Consider the following 24,631-nt stretch of genomic DNA (forward strand, 5'->3'; position numbering starts at 1 on the left):
AAGATTGCAGATCTAATCAATAATGAATTTCATTGTTGTTGGAAACATTCATAAAAAATTAAGATTCATCACTAAAACAGGACATGGGACTTTGAGCTTCAGCTCCAGAAATACAAGAATGAACCAATAAGGAGAAATTGAACCAACCACTCACGCTCTTCCCTTCTAAGCCTTGGCATATTTTCCACTCATAAGGACAATACTCATTGATCTCCAGAGTATACAACGCTGGAACAATCGAGGAAGGTCAAGTGAGGGCGCCGAGAACAAATCCGGCAATATTTTCCATCTGTTGCCATCGACTGAGCACTATTGGCCCGATTTGTTTGCTTTAACAGCAATTGCGAACAAGATCTCGCCGGATTGTGTTTGTAGATCTGGCATAACTATCGGACGAGTAACAACAAATTGAAACCGGTGTTGATTAATACTTCTTTCTCCAGTTTTAGGTAAGTATGACGTCACTAGGGGATGATGGCCTGCGATTGGTCGGGCGCTAAGGGCGGGGCGAGTTGTGGGTGGTGAGGAGGGTGAGGGGAGAACATGAACTTCATAAAAGAAGGTGGAGGCGACGCATCAGGCCCATTACGCCACGCGTCTTCTCGACAGTTGCAACACGCTGACACTCAACTGAAAGCAACCCAACCAACTCAACCCACGGGGAAGCGCACGTCGACGCCTCACTTGCATCCAGCAACAAGTCAGTACAAATTGTCAATGAGCAAAAATCATTGAAATTGTAGTAAAACGTATTGACACACTGTTTTACCTAACACACAAAATTTCCATACACTTCTCGAGAGTTAAAATCGTTCAGTTATAATCGAATACTCAACTACATCAGAAAACCCAGTAAGGAATTCCTAAAAGAAACCGTCAGATATCAACAAGGAAAATGTATTTTCCAATGAATGTAAATATTTTTATTTTTATTCCTTCACGGTCTAGACATATTAGACACGGTATATTCCTATTCTCATTTCATATAGAACATGATATAGACTCTTGTACCAGGAACCCTTTAATATTTATACTTATAATCATTTATACAGCCACATACTTTGCACAGCCTACAACTGATTTATATCAATTTATAGGAATATTATATTCTCTGACATGTATGAGAATTGATCTTTCTAGGGACATTGATATCGTATAAATCGGCATTCTACTAAATAAATAGAAATCAATCTCTATGAGATTGTCAATAGAAATATTACTAATAATGGATGTATCGTACATCCATGAATCTGTGGAAATTATACTGTAGCTTCCATAATACTGTAGCATAATACTCTAGCTTCCATCACTTACCATATTTCCAAAGAAAATTCACAGACCAATAAATTGGCAAATGTCCTTTCCCAGACTATGGAGCACATTATGAATTTGTGGAAGCTATAATCTTATAGTCTACACGCTACAGCAATAGGTACATCTCTTGGAGAAGCTCTTAGTAATGCTTTGAGTTTCAAATCGTTGGAAGTCGTAGTGATCGATTTGAGGGGAAAATTACTTCTAACTAGAACTTCATTCCATTTGAGATATATCTAAAAGTGATATTTCTATACAGGTGTGAACTCTACTTAATTGGAATTACATTGAAGAGCCGTAATCATAATAATAAGGCTCCTATAAATAATTGATAGTGCATCTAATGGATTGAGAGCATCGCCATCATTACTTCATTCATCTACATGTTCAAGAATTCATGGAAAAATATTATTACATATTATCCTTTTCCGAGAATGGACATCCATATGTTTAATCCTCTTCGATTCACTTGGATACTTCAATTTATATTTCTAACGCCATCAAAAAGCATTTGACTCTCATTCTATGTATAATGGAAACCATACAATGTAAAGTAGATTTAAAGATCGCTACCCCGTTGATTATTATTAATATCCAATCCGGCATGAACTGTGCTCTACATTTCTAAGGAATCTGCGTGAATCTAAATACCACATTGGTGCATAATATCAGCTGTATCACTATGCACTCTATCACTATTCAATCATTAGAAGCAGAGCTAGGTATTTTGCTATTTATTTGTAATTGAATATTATAGGAAGATACAGTATAAATATTCAGCTATCAATGATTAATTTATAGAAAGATGATCCATTCCTCTTCAAATTATATTAACCGATTGTTAATCACCTCTTATTCATATTCTGATTTTCATGGTATGAATAAAACTGAGAATTCAACAAGCATAATTATGTGAAATATTACTCATGATATCAATACCATTGATACGAATACTCTCAACTCATACTCCCACATTTCTATCGAAAGATTCATTATTTGACTTCAGAAAAATGTATATTTCACATATTATTGTAATTCAAATGATAAGTAAGATTTAATTAGATCGAATTCTGGATTGGAAATAGTGAGAGTTACGAGAGTTAGTCGTTCAGCAGTATCATAATATTGGATAATTCTGAGTAATCACCCCGTAACTCCCAACCCATTCAAACAAAATTACTAATAATTCTGGAGGAATCACTAAAATTCCATCAGAGGTCTCATTATTCATTGATGACGATATTGAGATACAAGTTATTGATTCTTTGGAAATAGTAATCTTTTACATCAAAATTTAGTTTTATTCAATTATGATGGATTGATGATAATCTATAACAATAATTGTGATTTGCGAATCTGTTTTTAATGATTTGTTAGTATTGAATCCACAATATTATCATTACTCCATTCAACAGGAATAATATTTTTCTGCTTAATTTCAAAAGAATAAAAGTGTCATAATCCAATTTTCCGAAGAATACCCATATATTCTTCTCATTATTAATGAATAGAAATTCTGAATGTATCTCTTCTCTAATCATTCATGATTGTTCATTCATACATGATAAAGTTGGAGTATCAGTTTCAAGAATTGAAATAAGTATCCAACTTTATCATATATATATATATATATATTATATATATATATATATATATAATATATATATATATATATATATATATTATAGTATTGCTTGAAGTTGAAGGTGCATATATATTTTGTCGATCATGATCTAAATTTCTAATTACAAAGAAATGTCCAAGTTTTCTACCCACGCCTTAGCGTGGTCCGTCATATTGAAGATATCTTCAAATGTTCCATTGAAGGCTCTGGGGCAAGCATTTATTATGTGGTCGATGTTCTTCACAGCAGCACCACAGTCACAAGCTGGAGAATCAACCCATCCCCATTTGTGTAGCTGGTCAGCGCATCTGCCATGCCCAGTAATTAGGCGATTTCGACTGCACTATTATTATATGATGAACACTATGTTTCTCATTATGAATGAATTTCTTGCTATGGAAATAATATTCAAGATGTAATGACAAATCCCACTATTTTAAAGTTCCATATTGAAAAAATCTAATAGATCCTGAATCAATGCCTGAGATGAAAAAAACTAATGGCGACATGTCTTCGAACATATCAAAACCATCACTTATCAATCAATATACATATATACTGGAGAAGTTTGGATGAACCACAGCTAGAAAAATGGAGTTTCACGTTTCTTTAGAAGTTAATAAGACTAGAATCAATCTTGAGCGAACTTATTCTGTAGTTCGTAATGATATTAGTACGTTTTTAAACTTGACCACCTTTTTCTTGGAAGATGGACTTGGTAAGACGATACAGATGTAATAGAGTACAATGAGCACCAATCAGTCACACAAGAGAGTTCCTAACGAGAAATCAATGTTGAACAGAGATGGAAAATCACGGGAAAGAAACCCCTATTGGGTTATTCAGGTGTAACCTGAGTATCGGAGTGGAGAACTTCAAGGCTTTTTATGAAGTAGGAAGTGGAGTTGAAGATATAAAGTGGAAGTAAAATTTACTGGAGTTGCCTTCATAGTAGCTTACCGATGAAGTTTCCGATAGGAGATGACTTTGAAATCAAATTAATACAATTCATGCTCTTTGATTTTGTACTCATGTGGGGATGTTTGCAATTTTTTAATTGACAGAGTGATATATATATATATATATATATATATATATATATATATAGTGCTAGTTTCATATTTCTAATTGACAAGTGCCACTTACTTCTTGTGACATTTTAAGACTTTTACTAGCCAACCTACACTACAAATTCTCGTAAAACATAATTATCTCATAGTTAGATGTAGTACTATCAAGAGCATTATCAAAAATAAACAACTAAGCCTGCTGAGAGCTCGGCAAAGGGACAAGATAGTAAAGTCCCTGCTTGGCCATAAGAATTGAATAGAAGAGAGAATATTAAAAAAAGAAACATATATCCATAAGTGGAGCCCTGAATATATCGAATGATACTACAATATAAGTTCAATCTATGGAAAAGTAAAGATAAGGTGTTGTTGCTATAATGACACACAATGAGCAATAGTAGGCCTTAGTAATGAACTCAATGGGATTTCGTCAGGAAATCAGCTATTCATCCGTCTTTGGCAAAGATTATGTGGAAGTGATTCGCACTAATTTTTAATTCAACCTCCATTCGATCTGTATCACAATTTATTTAAAAACAAGAAAGATGAGAATTCTTTCGTGAGGATTCAAATCACTTTTATTGTGAATGGATTAACTTCCCGGTATAGTATAATATTAAATTGTGAGTGTTTGTAGCTTCATCAATGAATCTAACAGCATAACCAACCTTTTTCATAGCTCACAATATATAAATTCTCAATTACCTTAATGAGCCCACTGAAAAATGCTATGAATTTAAGAGTCGGGAGATCTAATATTATAGTCTAGCTAAGTAGAATAATACTTGGAAGAACAGTTTATAAGACAATATTGAAGATGGTTGAAGAAATTCAACGGACCAGTTAAGAGAAACTTGTCACTGAAAAGTTAGTACATAGATGCCCCAGCTTCATTCACCTTACAAGATAATCTCTTAATAAGCTTGTCAACCTGTTCAAAGTCATTTTCGATCTTCTCAAGCTATTTTCGTTCCCTAAAAGTACTGATAATGACATCCATACTTCGAGGTGGAAGTTTATTACTTGTCCCAAATTATCATTTCATCTCTACCTCTTTCTGATACCTCATATTCAAAGTCATCTATGTAACCTTTACATCAATTATAAATTACTTGAATATCTGCATCACAAGTATAAACATAGAACTAAGAAGTATGTCCATCAAAACCTGACTAACTACTGAGTGTTTAAAATATGAAATAAATTACAGCGGTAATAGTCAATTAATCAAACATTTACTCCAAATTCTCTATATGAAATGCATATATTAAATACAAATGCTTTGTTCACATTCATCGATTTCCTATAGCTAGGGAACCAGCAGATGGCAAAGAATGATAGGAAATCGAGTGAAGAAAGAGTAACTTAATTAAGAAAAATAATCTCTAGTCTCAACTTGATTTATAAAAGCAGTCGACTGAAATCAATATTAAGAGGCGTTTACATTAGTGAAGTTTTATTTATAAAATGAATGTATTTTGTAAATTTAAAGTCAAGTTTACAAGAACAAAAACTTGAATTCACTATATCGAAGTAGATCATTTTTCAAGATGTTTGATTTTTGAATTCAACTTGAATCTTGAAGGTGCAATCCAACCTACATATGGGGAAATTGGGATAAAAACAGTTGTCAGTCAATGTAAAATGTAGAAAAAACTGAATAGAAGAGTATGAAAAGTGAGAAGGAAATTTTTAGATTTCTCACTAATAATGATATACTTTTGAGCTTGAGTTCAAGTAGAATTGACATTAAAAAGTTTTCAAAATCGTCCACTCAACTCGAATGTTGGAAAAAATATTGAATTTAAGTGAAGTTGACCTCCACTGGATTGGACCGACATTTATTGAATTAAACTACAGTTTATGAGTTTAACGAGTATACAAAACTTGAAACAAGTTTTGGATTGTACTCAGAACCGTCTAATTCTTGTTTCAGGCATCTTCTTTTCATCTTATAATTGATAGAAAAAAATTGGTAGAAAGGTTACAATAACATTAGAAAGGAGAAGTTCTCGGTTATCCTATTATATTAGCGAGCGATTCTGTATATATTTACTTATTTACTGTGTATTTGAGTATTTGAGTTAATTTATGTCCAACGGATCTCGAAAACGGCTCTAACGATTTTTATCAAACTTGCAATATAGGAGGTTCTTGATATAAAAATTCGATTGCACATGGTCTCATTCCTGGGAAAACTCGCTGGAGGACATTAAAAGGATAATAATTATTCATCCTCGGAAAAACAGCTGAGACTTTCGCCGTCTGTCGGTAATGAAAGATGTGAGTGCGTGTGTGGGAGTGAGACAGAATTATCTTCAGCTGTTGAACTATTGCAATAAATCAGCTTATCTCAAGAGAAATATTATCTGGCAAGAAATTTTAATCGACTTGATAAAAATATTTGATTTGTTGACAAAACCAACGATATGATTTTATTCAAGATCCATTATTTTTTTATTTATATTAACAATAATATATAGCAAACATAGTATATCATACTAAATTAAAGTATATCAAAGTTTTCAAAGTTAATCATTATTTCACAGTTTCGAGTGATCAGTTAGTGTTATTTTGCTATTCAATTTGGTTTGTAAACTATCTGAATTCGAACTTTTCTGTTTTCAAATGTTTGGACTGAAAATTGGACCTGGATTCAAGTGTATGGAACATAAATCAGAATTTCGAGGAAGAAACAGTTTTGGGCTGTGCCTGTTACACCATCCCTAATCATTTTGAAGAATTGTGTTTTGTTTATCAATAAAAAAATAGATAAGTATAAACTATGCTTTTATGCTTCTATGTTTTTGTACCGGAGCGAAGCTTGGTGCCCCAATATTCTTTATCATTCAGGACCACGATGAGAAAATGATTAGGGGTTTCAAAAGAATCTTAATTCATTTCAACTCTGCGAGATACTCGCTATTATGAGTCAAGGAAGAATTGAATATATTTTTAATTAATATTTATAGAATCTGATTCTTATTATATCTATCATAATGAAGTTACAATCAACATTTTGTAAAAGTTCTTGGTTTTTAACAAGATTAGGATGCAGCTGTCAGAAAATATCAATACGTTCTCATCCAGCATAACTTACATTTAATGGAATAGTTGATTATCTAATACTCTCCTGAAGGCAGATATTTGCTCATTTCGGTCCATAGTCGGTACGTCTGAACCAATTTACTGAGATCATTTGCAAGCAAATGATAATATCGTTATCGTGCAACACAGCATAATGATAGAGCATTCTCATACGAAATGTAGATCCTCTATGCATCCCATGTACATCCATTTTATCCTAATATCCTATTGGATGTACAATAATATTGTTTTCCAAGAAACTTCTGCAACTAATGTTATTTCAAAGACTTCAAAGACTAACATGATTCACCAAGCATAATTATGTTTTCAAACCAGTTTGACAAACTGCGAAAATTTACATCAAGCTCTTTCATCATAATCATCATCAGCTCTTCCATGATCGAAATATCACTTTCTCAATGTTTATTCAATCGATTCAATAGACCCTTTGATGTGACTTTGTTATTCTTTGACAGAACAACTAGAACAAACTGCACTGGTGGTCACGCTCCCTTTTGAAGACTGAGCCTAGAACAGTTACGGTACATGTATACTGATATAGTCAATGGGCATCAATTTCCATCTTAATAGGAAACTGCTACTCGTCTCAGATAGAAGTCTTGATCCTCTAAAATATTCCAAGGCTCTTCAAGCGGATTGATGGCTCTATCATCGTAACAATTATTGTTGAAAAGCTAAAATTAGGGTTGTTTACAAACATTATTTTCATACAACCTGATAGATTTTGGGAGAATGGTAGATGTGCTTCCGAACAGGCTCATCAGAAGCTTTGATTATGTTTGGCTTGTGACGTCCATTCACCACTCACCTATTTCATGAAACTCCGAACAATAAAAAGAAACCTCTATAAAAGAGGTTTCTTTCTAAAACTATACTTATTGAAAGTATCATTAATATTATCACCATATTTTGATAATACTAGAGATTCTTTTGTTAGGTGAGTCCTCACTGATTATTCAATGACCCGTATACCATGATCAATAATGACTAATATTACAACTATAAATAACTCCTCAAACGATGGGAGTTTCTACATAGATCAAATAACACAATGCTTAGAGTAAGATAAGTTGCGGTTGATTCTCTTACGAGTTGAATCAACTCAGAATAGAAGAATGAATATAATACAGAACACCATTAATCTATCAAAACGTCAGAAGAGCTAGACGATAAATGCAACCTTGTTCTTGGGTATAGGATGAATACTACTTCTATCAACAAACCACAATTATATTATGTAGGTCTGTTGATTATAACTGATTAACAAATTTATCGAGCCACATATGAACCAAAACAACTGCAGAAACGCTGTTATCCCATTCTGGTTCAACTGAAATCAATAACTTTTTGTATTGTTCTTAGCTCAGTTGAATGATGAGTATTGTCCAATATGATATGGGAATAGATTTACTGTGAATGATATTACAATGTCTTTTAGAAGACTGTTGAGAATCTGTTGAAAAAACTCTCTCAACAGTGAAAGATCAATATTGAAATTGAGGAGGATCTTTCAGATTTTATTTATCGATCCAAAATGTTATGTATCTTCAAATATTCAATAAATTTCTTCTATGAAGTTCTATAATTTTTTCCATGGTTTGACCACGAAAAACGACCGTTTATCCTTGAAGTTATACATCTGACTCCTTACAAGAAACATATCAATCAAATCAACCCAATAAGTAATGGACAAAACTTATCCCTGACTTGAAAATACCTCATTTGATTTGTATAACTATGAATGCTTGACTAAATCTCAAGGGATTTATTAATCTCTCCGTTGAATACCAGATTTAATTCATAAGGCGGCGACACCACATCGAAAATAGGAAGAGGCGTTGGAGTTTAAGGACAATCACTCCGTGTCTAATCAATCAAATCTGTGGAGTGGGAGGGCGGGCCTTGTCAAGTGGTCTCTGTTGCAGCACCAACCAATTCCCTTAACACCCTTAGTCCCAAACTGTTTGATAGATTCCTTTTTTCTAGTTCATTACTTTGTTGCGCAAAAATATTCACCACTTGGTACTTTCTTAAAGAATATTCCCTCAACTCTCTGGACGTCCTGCATCATAATCATAATTGGTTGACTGCTCCATCACCAAGAATACTAATCAAGTGAATGAAAATATTTCTCAGAAGTTTATCTTTCTATAAATAGTCATAAGACACGAATGTATCTTACTTGTAATTGGCTAGGATTCAATTATAAGATATAATATGTCCTGTGTGTTAAGGCCTCTTCCCTTTATTACATGACTTCTAAATTCTCATAGAAGAGGAGAATTGAAGGTGAGAAAATATAACCAAAGTTTAGTTCTGTTCGAGGATCAGTAACAAATGGTCATTTTATGTTGACCAGTAGAGGAAAAATATGTTTAGTAGTATAATTATTATATACTATTGTATAGTTCAGTTATTGTATAGTTATATACTATTGTATAATTATTATATACATTGTTCGAGGATCAGTAACAAATCTTCCTTTGATGTTGGCCAGTAAAGGAAAAAATGTATAAAAAGCTATTGAAGTTTTCAATTATCGCAGTAGGTTCATTAGATTATTGAATTGAATTTATTTTCTCATCGATAACATGTAGCATTAGTTCGAACACAGCATAAACTAAAGCACAGTATAGTTTGTATCTAATATGAATTTACAACAACAGCAGCTCTTGAAACACATGAATCCCAATCCATGGTAATTATGAAACACAAATAGGCTAGCTATGAACCCATGAAGTAGAGCCTGAATGATTCATACACAATCACGGGTAGTGATAGGCCCGCCGATAGGGTAAACATTAGTGATGCTTTGTATGTTTACATTGTTTCGCAAATGGCAGGAGCTCATCAAAGCACGGAACTAATAATCACATGATATCACATGACACCTCGCTTGATGGCTATTGGCCGAATCAATTCATTGAAAGCATTGACCTTAGAACTGGTGCACCGGGTATCCCAGAAATACATGACCCACAATTCATGATTTCATAGATGATATCGCGACAATATTGAGCAATTCCCACCGCGAAATGAGTGGAGAATCAATTACGAAATGAAGGATTGAAATCATGTATATGTTCAGCCAAAAAAGGAGGGATTTTGTAGATATTGTTTTTTCCTGGTTGGGATTCTAACGGGAGTCAAAGTTTGAATTGGAGGGTAAACTTTAGAGTGGTCAAAATTAATATTCTTGATTTTAAAAATTGGATTCGAAAGAAGTCAATTCAAGAGTTCAATTCAAGAGAAAAGTGTGATTAGAGCACTGAGTCAGAAGTTTGAGGATGCTGAACAATTTCAGTCAAGTCTCCCTCTGCCGTGGTGGAATCTTAACAATTCTTGAATATAGAAGTTGAAAAAGTATAGCAGAAAGAGAGACAATTTAATTGAAATTAATTACTACTAAGGATTTACATTTTTAGTGAATAGTTTCTCACTCAATCCTCTGAAACAATATTATCATTCAAATTTCAAATAAATTGAGTAATATTAGTACATTTGTGGACTCTCTAGCCTAGTTTTCTCTCACTTTCTGCAATGTAATATTGTTTTGTTGATTCGAACTTTGAGATTCTTTATTGAATTCACAGTTTTTGAACTTTTGTTACTTGATATAAAAATATCTGACAAAATCATAATGATATTACCTTCAGGAGGTAATTGTTCCTAGGATAATACCATAACTGATGTTATTCACACCAAAGAAAAACATACATATTTAATATAATTCATCTACATTCATTATAGTTCAATGAGTCTCATTGAAATGGGTTTCTATTTGAAAGTTTAAAAAAGACTGGAGAATTCATTGGTTCTATTAAAGTTAGTAGCTGCTTGATTAAGATCCGGAAGAATCTCAGAATAGAAGCACATTCATGATAGCAAGCATTCAATGAAGCATTCTTCACAGAAAATTCTTCATAGAAAATATATATATGATTTATAGTTTAGTATGGATTGCTTGATTTTCATTTCAAGAGGAGCATGTTTCTAGATATCATGGACAATATTTGAATCAACATATTTTGAAATAGAAGCCTGATTCCCGATTGTTTTGAAACTCCATAAACATTTCTATTATTATGAGTGAAAAAAATATATTTATATTTTAAAGTTAAGAATGAAAACTTTATATTTTCTGAGAAGAGTTTTGACCGGACTTTTTTGCTCTAATTTTTGCTTTCGGCCGTGCGAATTTAATTAAACTTGACGCTGCAGAAATTCCACAACTGGCACACCGCAATTCCCAGCTATAAACGTGGATGATGATAAGGCCTTTCGCATTGTACATTCCTAGTGATAAGCTAAACTAGTTGGTAGCTGAGTCTTGGTCTTTAATGAACTGAGGCGGACATTTTCACTTTCAAATACAAGGAGGCAGAAAGATCAAAATGTTGAAATAGACAGTTCCATGGCAATATTGTTGTTACATCCATGTTGTGTTTGGGCAAAAGTAGGTAACTGTTCTCACAGAACAGTTTCCTCATAAAATTCATCATATCAAACAAAGTTGATGAGAGAAAGTTATGTTGACATAATATAATAACATATTTCTCTTATGTGACAATCTTTCAAGGCAATATTTCACGTTGGATGTTGCATTTATAAATCAACTGAATTGAGAACATTTGTTTCAATACTTCACGGTTCATAACAGATTTGTCTCTGATCGGAATCCAGCAGATGAACTCATAAGGAGGGTCAATAATAGCGTTGGCCCTTTGAGTTGAGTGGCTTCACAATCAGCGATTTCTGAAATTGTTGAGTTCCAGCACTTATCGAAAAGGTGCTGCAATATTAAGAAGAAGAATTCACAACTTCTGAAGATGGTTGAAAATACGCCGAAGATAGAAATACAATGAACACACTTCATCTATTTTTTAATGCTTCTGAACAAAGCTCTCAGATTTTAAGAGAGTAGAGTACTTTTTCTTGTTGAAACTAATCAGAAAGCTCGCGAAAGTTGATGAATGACTCACAAAAGAAAACTCCGCATTACCTTTTACGAGGTTAGAGGATTCGGAAATGGATGAAATCATCTAGATAGTCAAATCTTGGAAAAAGGAGGGTTCAATCATCTTTTGTTCCAATTTTTACAACACTGAATTCATTTTCTTTGAACCTGACAGATACAATCGGAGGGAAATTTGAACAGATTCATCAAATTGAAAACTTGATATTAGTATTATCCTCCACAAAAATAGGTCTTTTGACAATTACTTCTCCTCTAACTTTTCCTTCTAATCTCTTCAATTGACATCACATGATGAGAGTCATAAGATTATTGAATAGAATCATGAAATTTAACACAAATTAGATGTTCATTGAGAAATTTTTCATTCCCTCATATCTGTCTGTGTTCGCTATGTTTTCTTTGATTATCCATTTGAAAGGTTTATTGACACTTTATCAAATGATGTTCCTGTTGAAAAAAAATTATTAATCTATTCCTCTACATTCCGTTATAGAATAAGGATAGAAGACCAATGTTTCCCCTAAAATTTCATGAAGTGTTCAATCAGAAGCAATCACAAATGTTACACTATACTCACTGAGTAGAAAATCTTGATTTCAATTTATTCGACTTCAGGAATGCTCAAAGTTCTGATACTTTCATTATAAAAACTTCAGAATTATCAAAACTAAAAAAAAAAACATTAGAGTTTAGCAAGGTAATCTTAGTCCAGCTCGGTTATTCATATTGCAATGACAGAAATTTCTGTAGCATGAGTAGCAACATTAATAGTCAAATTCATAATCAGAAGCAGATTTAAGCTGCTGAAGCTTTTCCCCCATTCCTGATACTGATCCACTATTCCTGATCAATTCCCATTTCTACCCTGAATAGTCTGAATAATCAAAATTACCCATAAAAGTGCATCACAACTCACAACTCACAAGAAATGCTTATGTCAGAGTGCGCCGAGCAGCAGAGTGCGCTGATGAATGCTAAAAAGGACCCCATGAGCATTCACTTCTTCGTATGTAAATAGCTTCTCTGCTGTGAGTGAGCTTGGATGTCTGTAAACAGATATTTTATTCGATTAAAACTTCCGTTCCACAAGCAGCGACAGTGAAAACTCGCAGCTTATGTTTCTAACACGGCGTGACCGTTCAGAATCAGTTTTAACTCTTCCCTGTTTTCAATTGAAATGTTAAACGCTGCTGGAATATAATTCAGGTTGGTAAATGATGGCTGTTCTTCACTCATTCTCTTACACCCTCTCCATCATCCCTGTCTTCTCTCTTCTCACTTACCAGCCCAGCCCCATACCCGTTCTCAACAGGGCAGCCTTCCTACCAACCTCTCTAAATCTCCCCACGATGCTGCCTTTATCCATCCATTTCAAACGAGAAATTACAAACCGCCATCAAAAATTCAATTACCGTTCTGACTCTCAACATGAGCAGTGCTACTGGAATTGAATAATGGCAATTGCTTTCTGGACGCGTTCTGACTAATCAACAGAAATAACATTGCCATCGTTAAGTAGCCCCGTCAAATGTAAACTGATTCAACTTTATTCAAAGACGTCTGTACTTTTCTATTCCACATCGACTCATCTTGTAGCACACAAATGTAAACTGGTTGAACTTTTCGTGGAGGCTTTTGATGGAACAAATCGTTAAAATGATTGCTTTCGTAATCTTCATCTCAGTGAGAACAGGAAATATTATCTGCAAACTTTGAAATACAATAGTTCTCCAGTAAACATAAATATATATTATCAGTATACGATATACGGTCTTACTGATTCAGGTTTCAATCATATCAACTGTCCAGGAATCGTCTCCTGAAATTACCATAAATCATAATCAGGTGGTCACATGACCACCTTCTCATTTGAAAAATATAAAACTGTCAAATTATTCTTGTGGAAAAAATATTTACCTGTTTCTATAAATTCCACCAACTCTGTTTAATTAAAAGTTGCGGGCTTCAAAGATTACAATATAACAGTCCTTGAGCGAGTTCCCCAACCCAGGGGGGTCACTCATAAATTAAATATAATAAATTTCTCAAGAGTTCTCAATCTTCCTTGTATATTGCAAAATGAACTTCAACAATATCCAATTTTGACACCTCCTCTTATCATAATCATGTATGATACCCGAGCTTTTGTAAGCCTAGATTGTTAGCTATACAACTTTAAACTTATTACTAAGTAGTACTTTTGATCTTATTGAAAAAATCTCTCTCAGTTCTTCGTGGCATAGGATTTGAACTTTCTAAAGCACTCTGATCAAGTTATAAAGTGTAAACGACTCCCTGGAATGGATCGTATGATCGCCTTCTCCGTATTTGCTCTTCCGTGTTTGTTTCACAGTTTACACTTTTTTCAGCGCATTTAATTGGGAGAAACATATTTATTCAATCTTCCACCCTTATTAATCAACTTCAGTACATTTTATTGGTTCATTGCTTTCTAGTAGATATTTCACCGACTTCTTGTACATCTGAACACTTATAACTTGTGATAATTGAGATCTATCCACTTGATTTTGGAAAAGTTCTGAAAACATGATGCAAATAATAAGCAGTCGTTGACCTTTTGTGTATCTTGATACAAAACAGGTACCGTACACTCAAGTAGAAGCCCTTCGGATACAGATACAGAGACTTTTGTGATGCGTAATTCGATATAAGGGCGGCTAAACTTTGACAAAGGCTTTGTGCATTGTTAGCGCAACGCATTATCCAACTTGACTCATTAGCCGAAAGCCAAACTTGACTTACTGCGGCTTACTGCTGCAATGAGTCCAGTTTATCAACTTGTTTAAAATTCCAGGTCAGATTGTAGGTTATGTTCGTACTAACTTCGCTTGTCGCCAGGGGCTTCAGCAACGCGGAGCCTGAAGTGAGTGTAAATTTTCAATGATAAGCAGAAATGTTGACGGGTTGTTACGGTATCCTCCTCAAACTGACAGGCGAGGATCTGGATGGTTGATTCAGAATCAAGTGCATCATGATTCAATCAATAAACTTCAGAGGATGATGTTGGAATAAGGAGGAATCCTCTAGCGTTTAGACAACTTCTATAATAATAATATTGTTGTCAAGATGTCAAGGTGTCAAGAATGGGAGTATCAGTTCACCCATCCATTTCACACCAAAATTTGTCATTGTACATTATTATATATTCTCCACTACTGAAGTAACAAAAATCAATAGAGGCAGCATTGAAGTGAAAAGTGATTGTCCAACATTTAGCATCACATTATTCTATTAGATCTATTACTCAATATGATAAATAATGACAAGCTACCGTACCCCTCGTGGAAAGTCCTTGAAGGTAAACCTTCAGCAATCAACAACTATGAGAACAAGAATATTTCCTCCCGATGGTCGACAACCCCCTATAGTCCGTACAAAACTACTTCTGACTTGGAGGAATATGCGGCGCAGAGAATTGGAGGGAGATCAGCCAATCACAATGATTAATACAGTGATAGGTAGAAGAACAGTTGCCAATTTGTTAGTCGTCTGACTGCTTTCGGACAGGAAACTTCGCATGTGTAGCATGTGCACATGAACAGTCACTAGAAGTTGGAGAACGCTGGTCATTTCAAACCGGCAACATCGCACCTCTGTATCCCTCCCGCTGTATGCTTTCTCTGCTGTGCATGTTCATCCCAAGTAAGAAGTTATTTTGTACAGAATATAATGTAGAACCGTCCATTTCGTATATTGTTATCCATCTAATTTTCCATCTGACTAGACAAGGGCTAATGTGAGCAACAACCTCAGAAAAAACCTACGGTACCGTAGAAGATGATGAATAAGCTTGTCTTTTGTGAAGTTAGATGTTCGTGATCATGAATCTGTTGTTGTTATTAGAAAAATGCAGGAAGAAAGATAACAAGGAAAAATGGTCGAATGGCAAAAAAATGACTCATGAACTAAATGCAAGGTAACAATAAAATAATAGTCAGATTACATATTAATAATCAAAAATGCACAAGATTGGTAATATTGTGTTTGATACAATATAGCCTATTAATGTTTTTCCAAATTGAGTAAATATGTTTCATGAACCACAGAGTCACACCAAGTCACACAATCCACAATTTGGATTTAGCATAGGGTATGGAGTGGAGCTTTTGCCTTGGTATTGCTTATGAATACCAAGCTGCAAGCTCCATGCACTATGGTAAATAGCTGTATTGTACATATTCTCAATCTATATTGTAGTGACTTGGTGTGAAAAACCTAGATCAGAAGCCGGTAGCGCAATTACGTTGGCGGACGAAATTAATTCAGGACTGAAGCTCTTAAGGATCAAAGCTGGCTTCTAATAAATTGGTTTCTGCGGTCCGCTAGCGCTGCCTGCCTGCTATTATCGCGCCACCGCCATCATACACGTTCTTAACAGGTCAGGTTAGGTTGGGTCTGCCACACGGACCAACATGCTGATAACCTACAGAATGCCTCCAATACACAACACAAATAAATCCTATTTGTGTACTCGCTGAGGTTTTGATTCAAACGGAAAGTAATCAAATTGATTATATCACAGAGAGTTATCCTTGTTTTTAGCATTTATATCAAGGTGTATGTGACTATCTTGTAGGCCCTAATAATGAAAGAGACAGTGGAAGTGCAACAGTATTTTCCAGGTAGAGAACAACTTTTAGAAAGGAACTAATATTGGAGTTACGGAATATTGTAGTGATTCCAATTATTAAGTTATTACTAGTAAACTAAGAATGCACTTGATTTTGGATTATTCAGATTTGTTTGAATATATATTCATTGATCGATCATTCCCTTATTAATTGAACAATACTACCTCTATACGAAACACTCATAGATTCAGCGCATCTATTACAGATGTATTCAATGCAATCTATAGTCTACATGTGAAAAATTATTACAGTCAAGTTATTGGAACCAAAGAATGGATCTCCATTACAATCGAATCGAGGTCACTCAAGAAACTCTTATTAAAAGTCATGAGATTTTTCTATAAATAATATATGTTACACATGTTTTCTATATTTATATATGTATTCAGTGAACCAGATTAAAAGTTTAAAACGCTAGAAAATACTACTTCTATTTGGCTGAACTATATGAGATAAGGACATCCAGCTACAAGTGTTCTACTTCTGATTAATCTGTGGAATTGGTGGTGGATAGGGTTTCCCGAACCACACTAGTGCCGTACTCAACAATGGATAAAATATGTGTTGAGGAAAATAGACAAATTACTATTCTGAAAAACAGTGGTATAGATAGTAAATTCAGAACGAGCATGTCATCATCTATGATTCATACAAGCAATATCATGTTGAGAGTAGAACTGCCATGGGAATGAACTATTATTATTAATCTGAAACAGAAGTGGGAATGTTGAGCTGGATGATGAATGAGAGATGTTGATGATGTGACAAATGACAAACCCCCAGCGATTGTTGCACAACATTGTAGTGAGGGTGCTGTCAAAGTTTAATGATCTCATTCGAACAAGTGGCTATTATAGGGAGTATTTCAAGAAAAGCTGTTCCCTAAGAATTCCAGAGCATCTAATGTTCTTTGGGATGGAATTTCCCCATTTTCTCCACTTTTCTAATAATTTTCCCAAAAATTTCATACATCAGTTATTTCTGATACTTTTCCATTATCTATATAAATTTCAAATACTTGTTTTCTATTTCCTCAATCATTTGTTCAGTTTTCGGACGTGTTCGTTAAGGATTTTTCTCGTTTTCTGTATTGAACTATTTTATCTGTGAGAGCAATAACCAGTATTATAAGATTTTCTTTTTTCTCCATTTTCCCCTATACTCTGATTACTCTAATTAATCTTTCAGAGGTTACCTATAATACTTGAATCAAGCTTTGGGAAAAATATTCGTTTTCAATCAGCCCAATAGCCCGATAAATTCAATATAGCCTAACTATTCTCTATCCATCACATTAGTTCGAGCAGTGCTGTTGAGAAGCGCCAATCATGCATTCTCACTTTCACACTATCCAAATGGATCTGACATAATATACTCTTAGATGAGAGCTAAGCTTCATTTTGGCTCATCCCACATATAAATTTGTCCAGCTTCCAGTTCATAGTGACGGTCATTAACTTAGCAAACTTCTCGAAAAGTCTAAAGTTTCAAAATAAACTTATTCTAATGGTGGGTGACTAGATAGATTCACAAAACAGTCATCTTCTCCATACTATGGAATATACAGAATTCTAATTTCTCTTTATTCACGGTTTCTCACGATCAGACGATCGAAAGCTAAAAAAATTAACTGAAATTCTATAACATAGGATTCTCATAGGTGATTCAGTCTCCCAATATGTCTCCAGTTGATGTTGATAGTGGAGTTTCAACAAGTAGAGAATTGGAAATCAAGTAGCTATTTTTTCTAATATTAAAAATGTTCAACTTCTCCTGAAGAAAGAAGAAAAATCACACAGCATTGAAAAGTGGCTGTAGATTGAGCCATTTTCTGAATCGATAAAATCATTTGACGCCAGACCGGTGCTCTGCATACAATTAATTGCACCGATCTTGAGGTTTAATGAGAGGTTCATTGCTGTTTCCAGCATCCCTCCAAAATGGTGGAGGAAGGGCTTATAGGGTAGAAGGTTGAGTATAGGGTTGAGTCGATCTAACCTCACTTAAGGCACGCTTCAACAGGTATAATCAGAACTGTAATATGATCACCACAAGCTCCCTAAGCTCATAATCAATATCCGTTTGATATGGGGAGGAAGGAAACTTCAGAACATTTTCTAAAAGACATCAGACTGCCAGAGTAGCTTGCGGTAGGGTCCTACAATCGATTATCATAACAATAATGGATTGAGAAAAGAGAGGCTTTGGTTTACTTAATGTGTAGAAAGTAAGCTTTTTCAATTAATTAGGTTTCAATTTATTGAAAGCTCATGGAAGTACATTATCTGTTCCAAAAAATCTTCAAGATGAAGATTCTAATCTATATTTGAATCATAGAAAACCCTTATTTGAAACTTGCCAATAGAATTATAATTATTGGATGTTCTTACTGCAAAAATGATTATGATGATGCCCATTATACTGTAATTAACTTCCTGACGATGAATACAACCAAATTCAATGAGGAATGAGTACTCAATAAATTGCATTGAACTTCTCTACAAAGTTTATATTACGAAAGATGAATGACGCTGCATTTCGTTTGTACTCTTCATAAACTCTCTTATAAGATAATAAAGACAGAGATTATTCTTGCAAAAACACTCTATCAATCAAGATGATAGTAGTTGTTAGGGCTAGTACAACATGTATTTCTCCTATCAGCTCCTTCAAAATATTATTAAATCCTCATAAGCCTCCCATTCAGTATTCAACCAAAGTGGGTAATTAGGTAGGACATTACGCATAGCCTTTGTACAATCCTCGAACTATCGACAGAGAGTAAGTTTCATGTTGAAACAAGTGTCTCCCTCTCGAGAAACACTACTCGTGACCCAATGCTACAACTTTATGTCGTATTTTGAAGTAATATTTACTGTCAACTGCTTCCCCCCAAGGGGGTTTATCTCAATGTTAACTTGTTCTCCAATTCACGCCTTTCCCAAGCCTTAAGAAACGCAGTTTCAGTCTCCACTTACCTTAACAAGATGTTCTGACATCCCTTTATTATCTCCATTCACTGCCATTCTTCCCCTTTTTTCGTTTCCTTCTTTCACGATTTTGTTGTCAGTTGTCTTTTATAACGCCACATCAATTTATTTTTACACAAGCCCACCACGTGGAATTACGGAATACCAGTATTGAAGAGCTCATTTTGTGGTTAAGAAGCCTCTCTCGAAGAGTTTAGCAGGCTGCTCAACTTTATTAGAGTACTGAAAACATGAGTCGGTCAAAAATAAAAATACCTGGCTTCCAGCTATAATGATGTGTGACTATAATGATAATGAAACTGTTGTTTTCACAAAATTGTCAGTCTGCAACAAAGCTATCCGTTAGAAAATTCTATTTCTAAATGATACAAAATGGGGTAGGCTATCCACTGTTACGCTGAGGAAACTACTTTGTCTATTTAAAATCTCAAAGACCAGATCAAGATTTTCAATAATAGTTGTATTAAAATCTGAGCTATCGTCATTTCCAATCAACTATATAAACTATTTTCAGAATTCAAATCAGTAGTCACAATCTTCAGTTAATAATATGAATTAAAATTAGAATAGATGAAAGAATATCAAATGTTTTCTCTATTAAATACTCATTTTTAACGACTGTTCAAAAGTAATGAAAGACACTTTTAACAATCTGGTGTAACTAGTTGCAATCAGTGATAATAGTTGATTGCACATTTGAATGGGATTGGGAGACAAGCGATCGCCGCGGCTCCTGTGGAATGGTGGCTGCCATCATTATTATAAATAGCTGAGCTGCTGAGGTGAGATTCATAGACTGTCACCATCGCTTATGAAATAACACAAGCACTTCCGATTCAATTAATGATTATGGTCTTGAAGTGAATCTCACTAAAAAAATGCGTTTATAAGCCTGAAATTCACGTCCAACTCAGCCTAATAGAGAATGTTTCCATTTCATTTCACGTCCCGATGGTTGGGAACCGCATCTCACCTCAGAAAAGCAATCGCACTATCATCTTCCTCCACCAACATCATCTTGCACATTCTGAAATAGTACAAATTCAAAAATAGTAAGTTAGATGTACAGCATAGAATGAAAATGATATACAGTAGTATACAGTTTCAAACAATTCAATGTTGCATTACAGATGAAGTTTGAAATAATGCGTGAACATTACTTTCTTGTTCCCAATCGAAAACAAATTAAATTTACAGTTGAACTTCAATCAACTCCGAACTCCAATTATCTGAATCACTTTTGAAAGAGAATAAGGATGATTTCTGCAAATATCAGAAATATTCAGGTGATAATAGGTAATATTTAGGTTAATAGGCACGGTATTAACACTCTACTAGCGAAGTTTTATCTATACAGTGAAGAATTTAGCCGGTTATAATTGAAGTAAATAATGCTAAAATATTATAATATTTTATACTATTTATATTCTCTGTTTTGTTTGTGAAAGTTACAATCATCAGAATATTTGATTCTCGAATGGGGTCCGGTCCCAATTTTATAAATTCGGATAATTTGAGGTTTGCTGTACCCGTGAGTTTTTGTTGTCATCCAGTTGACCTTTCTTGAAATGTAACTTACTAGATTCCACTGTTCTAGATGATATCTCTGAATCATCCAATCACTTTTCATACAGGGGAAATCTTAAACTTCATAAAGTTGGAATAAGAAACGACAGAAAGTTTTTGTGCCGAATGTCTCTAAACTGTTTCTGTCAGGCAATTTCGTCCAGACTTGTTTTGTGTCTGACATTCGGATTGCAAATCCTCTTTTATCCACCTCCAGCCGGCTGGCTAAGTTGTTGGATTTACATAGGTATGAGAACAATATAACATGAGATCCCATCTATTCTGTCTTCTTATTCAGTTGAAAGATTGTAATGGTGGATTCAAGAAATAGAGTTGAAACTCAGCTAAAGCATTGTATCTAAGCTTTCTTCAGGAAAGTCTCTGAATTATTGCACTCAGACATTTTCTCATTCACGATTCTGTCAAATATGAAAGAAATTCTCACAAGATAGTCGTAATTTCGTCACGATTCTATGAGAATAGGCTACAAAGAAATCTTACTAACTTGAAAACGCTTATTCTAAATGTTGTCAATCATGCAATTCTCCTCTTCATGCCTTCCTCATGATAAATGATAAATATCCATAGATGTAAGGAAAATCCACATTTTTTATCCAGAATTATATTCAAATATTGTTCGTCAATTTTCAATTGGTGAAGTTTCACTGTATTGTTTTGCTGCTATCTATTAATAATAACTGTCTCATCCTGCTGCTCACTGACAACACACAAGGTTTTTTACAGAAAAAAAGTATTTTTCCTGATTTGTTAATTTATTTTATTCATACTGTATTAATTACACAAACGTCAGTTGTTTTTTTGCAATAAATATGTGCGTAAATGAGTGAATAACTACTTGAAGTCATGTCATGCATCAAGCCAGTCATGCATTCATGCTACATGCTACTTGAGTGATCAATCCCTCACTGCTCTTGATGCGCCAACATTCTTTAGGATGAATCAAGGAAAATCACCATATTTGTGTCATTCAAAAATTGTATGAATTCTCGAAGAACACTGTTTATAATTACCTCTTATTCGACCTCAATCATAACGAACTACATAGTATTATAATCATCTTGAGAGAAATATCCTTTCTGAAATCTCCAATTTCAGAGCTAGGAGCGATTCCAACGTCCAAGAACTTTTCTTCTCAAATTTAATATTTATAAGTTCAGCAATACCGGAAACATTTTCTTCTCAATTTCTAAAACCTCATAATAATTTTTGACTGAGATAATTGATAAGAACTGCAAGCTGATTCCAAAGAATCAGGTGAATATATATCGAAAATAACCGATAATCCTCCAGGCTCTACCAATTCTACCTTTCCTTGGAGTACAGTCTTCCATGGGTTTTAAATTGATGAGCAAAAGACGTAACTACAGAAAACTGAGGCTGTGTTTGCATGGGACAAAGGAATATGTAGTTAAGTCAAAGCAAAAAATAATGATGGAGTAACAATATTGAAAGAGAAAAGCGAGTAAAAGAAAAATATGTTGGAGAAGAGGTCGACTAATAAATTGCGTTGTTTCTGAAAAAATCGATTCACCAGATAGGAAGAGTTTAACGTGTTTTGGTTGAGAATGAGGCTTGTTCTAAGGAATCCCTTTACTTTGTTCCAGCACTGCTTTCATGCTAACATGCCCTCTATTGAACCACAAATGGGCAAACTCTGAAAACCTCCTGTTTAGCTCTATCATTAGTGGGATTGTCCCTTCAAAAGAATTCTCAATTTCATCCACTTCATCATGGAAAGACTCTTGTTTAAGAATTTAAAAAGCTTGGTTTACCATGTGTATTGGGCATGAAATAATGTTTTGACGAGTGAAATGAATCATAATATATCAAGTTAATACTGTCATTGAAGTATATCATTGATCAGAATGCACAGGGCAGCCGAAATTGTGCTTCAAACATGCCCCCAAATTGAATATTTAACTGATCTATTGTTCCTAAGCTGAAGATTAGCTTAGCACTGATAGTTAAGCACTCAACACTGAAACTGATTCAACAGTCTCACGGATATGGATGAAGTGTGGATTCAGACATCATAGAGACAATTTACTGCTTTATGAGCTCATTTTTTTATCATTGGGAAGTTTTAAAGCTGAATTTAGGAAAGAATTGAGCATTGGAAGGAACATTCAATCAGATAATGCCTAGCTTACATTATATTGTATGAAATGCGAAAAGTTAGAACAATAATATATAAACATTACATTGTATATAAACCAATTTCAACTCCTTAGCGCAATGAATATTGGCAATGGTGAGGACTTTTGATATTTTTACTTGCCAACTATATGAACCCAAAGATGCGGGTTCAAAATTGTGTTCTGAAAATTTTCTTTGATAGACTCTCGTTGACTGGACTAAAATCAACCACCATTCTAAATTATCAATTTTCTGCTTCCTTCTTTCGAGTGATGAGAATGATTTGATGACCTATTTCTTCCATTTTAAAACGTTGAAAATTGCTGCAATTTTATAACCACACTTACAATATTCATGAAATTATTGATCATATCAACTTACTTCGAGCAAAATCTGTAGTGTCGATTGAAAATTTCGTTAAATTATAGGTGAGACATTAAACTAGCTTTTGCAACAGCTTGATTCAACACTTCTTCCTTCCTCACATGCAATTTATTCATAAAGTAAACACTTTTGATACTTCATGTTTCCTGGACTTCTCACTTTAAAAAGCATTACCCTCTTTTAATAATTCATGGAGGTAGCACGTAGTCTTGACAAAAGAGCTTTTCCAACTCTCACAAGCTGGAGCACAATACAAATCTCAGCTCTCCGCGAAGAAAACTCTGAGATTTGGAAAATATTTCCACCATTTCTGAATTTTGTATATTGATTTCGGTGGTGGGATTGAAAGAAAACACAGTAGACAATTCAAAATTTATATATTGAATTTATATATTTACTTAGAGAGAGTGTACATAAAAAAAGAGAGAGAGTGACCAGAGTGAGTAGATAAATCAGAGTGAGAACTAATTCAAATGAAGCTTTCTGTAGTGAACACAGTAGCCTACTCGGGAAAACATGTCTAAATCAGTAAGTATAGAATGTATACTCACTGGTCTGAATCTGAATTTTATTACTCGCCTACGAAGCTACAACATCAAATATTCAGTGCAAATGGCTATGAGATGAATTTGTTTTCAAGTGGGAAAATAACACAATATTGTTCGTCTTTTGTTGAATGAACAGTTTTCGTTCATTGAAAACGAGAGGTTTATTTTTGGAATGAAAGCGGAGTGAAACAATGGTAGAGTAATGGTAGATCGCGGAGAATGAAATTATTTGTCAATTCA

The 24,631-nt window shown here is 34.2% G+C and overlaps 1 protein-coding gene across 1 annotated transcript in view; it reads left to right on the forward strand.

Annotated features, from left to right (window-relative positions):
• The first annotated feature begins 570 nt into the window (after positions 1 to 570).
• Positions 571 to 24,631, forward strand: part of LOC111052788 (diuretic hormone class 2) — a 117,413-nt gene continuing 93,352 nt past the window's right edge. Inside the window, exon 1 of the mRNA XM_039432726.1 lies at positions 571 to 700. The gene's annotated coding sequence lies outside the window, so the exon portion shown is untranslated. The remainder of the gene's footprint in view (positions 701 to 24,631) is intronic.

This window comes from Nilaparvata lugens, chromosome 7 (genome assembly GCF_014356525.2).
Source record: "Nilaparvata lugens isolate BPH chromosome 7, ASM1435652v1, whole genome shotgun sequence".
In the NCBI taxonomy this organism is placed as follows: Eukaryota; Metazoa; Arthropoda; class Insecta; order Hemiptera; family Delphacidae; genus Nilaparvata; species Nilaparvata lugens.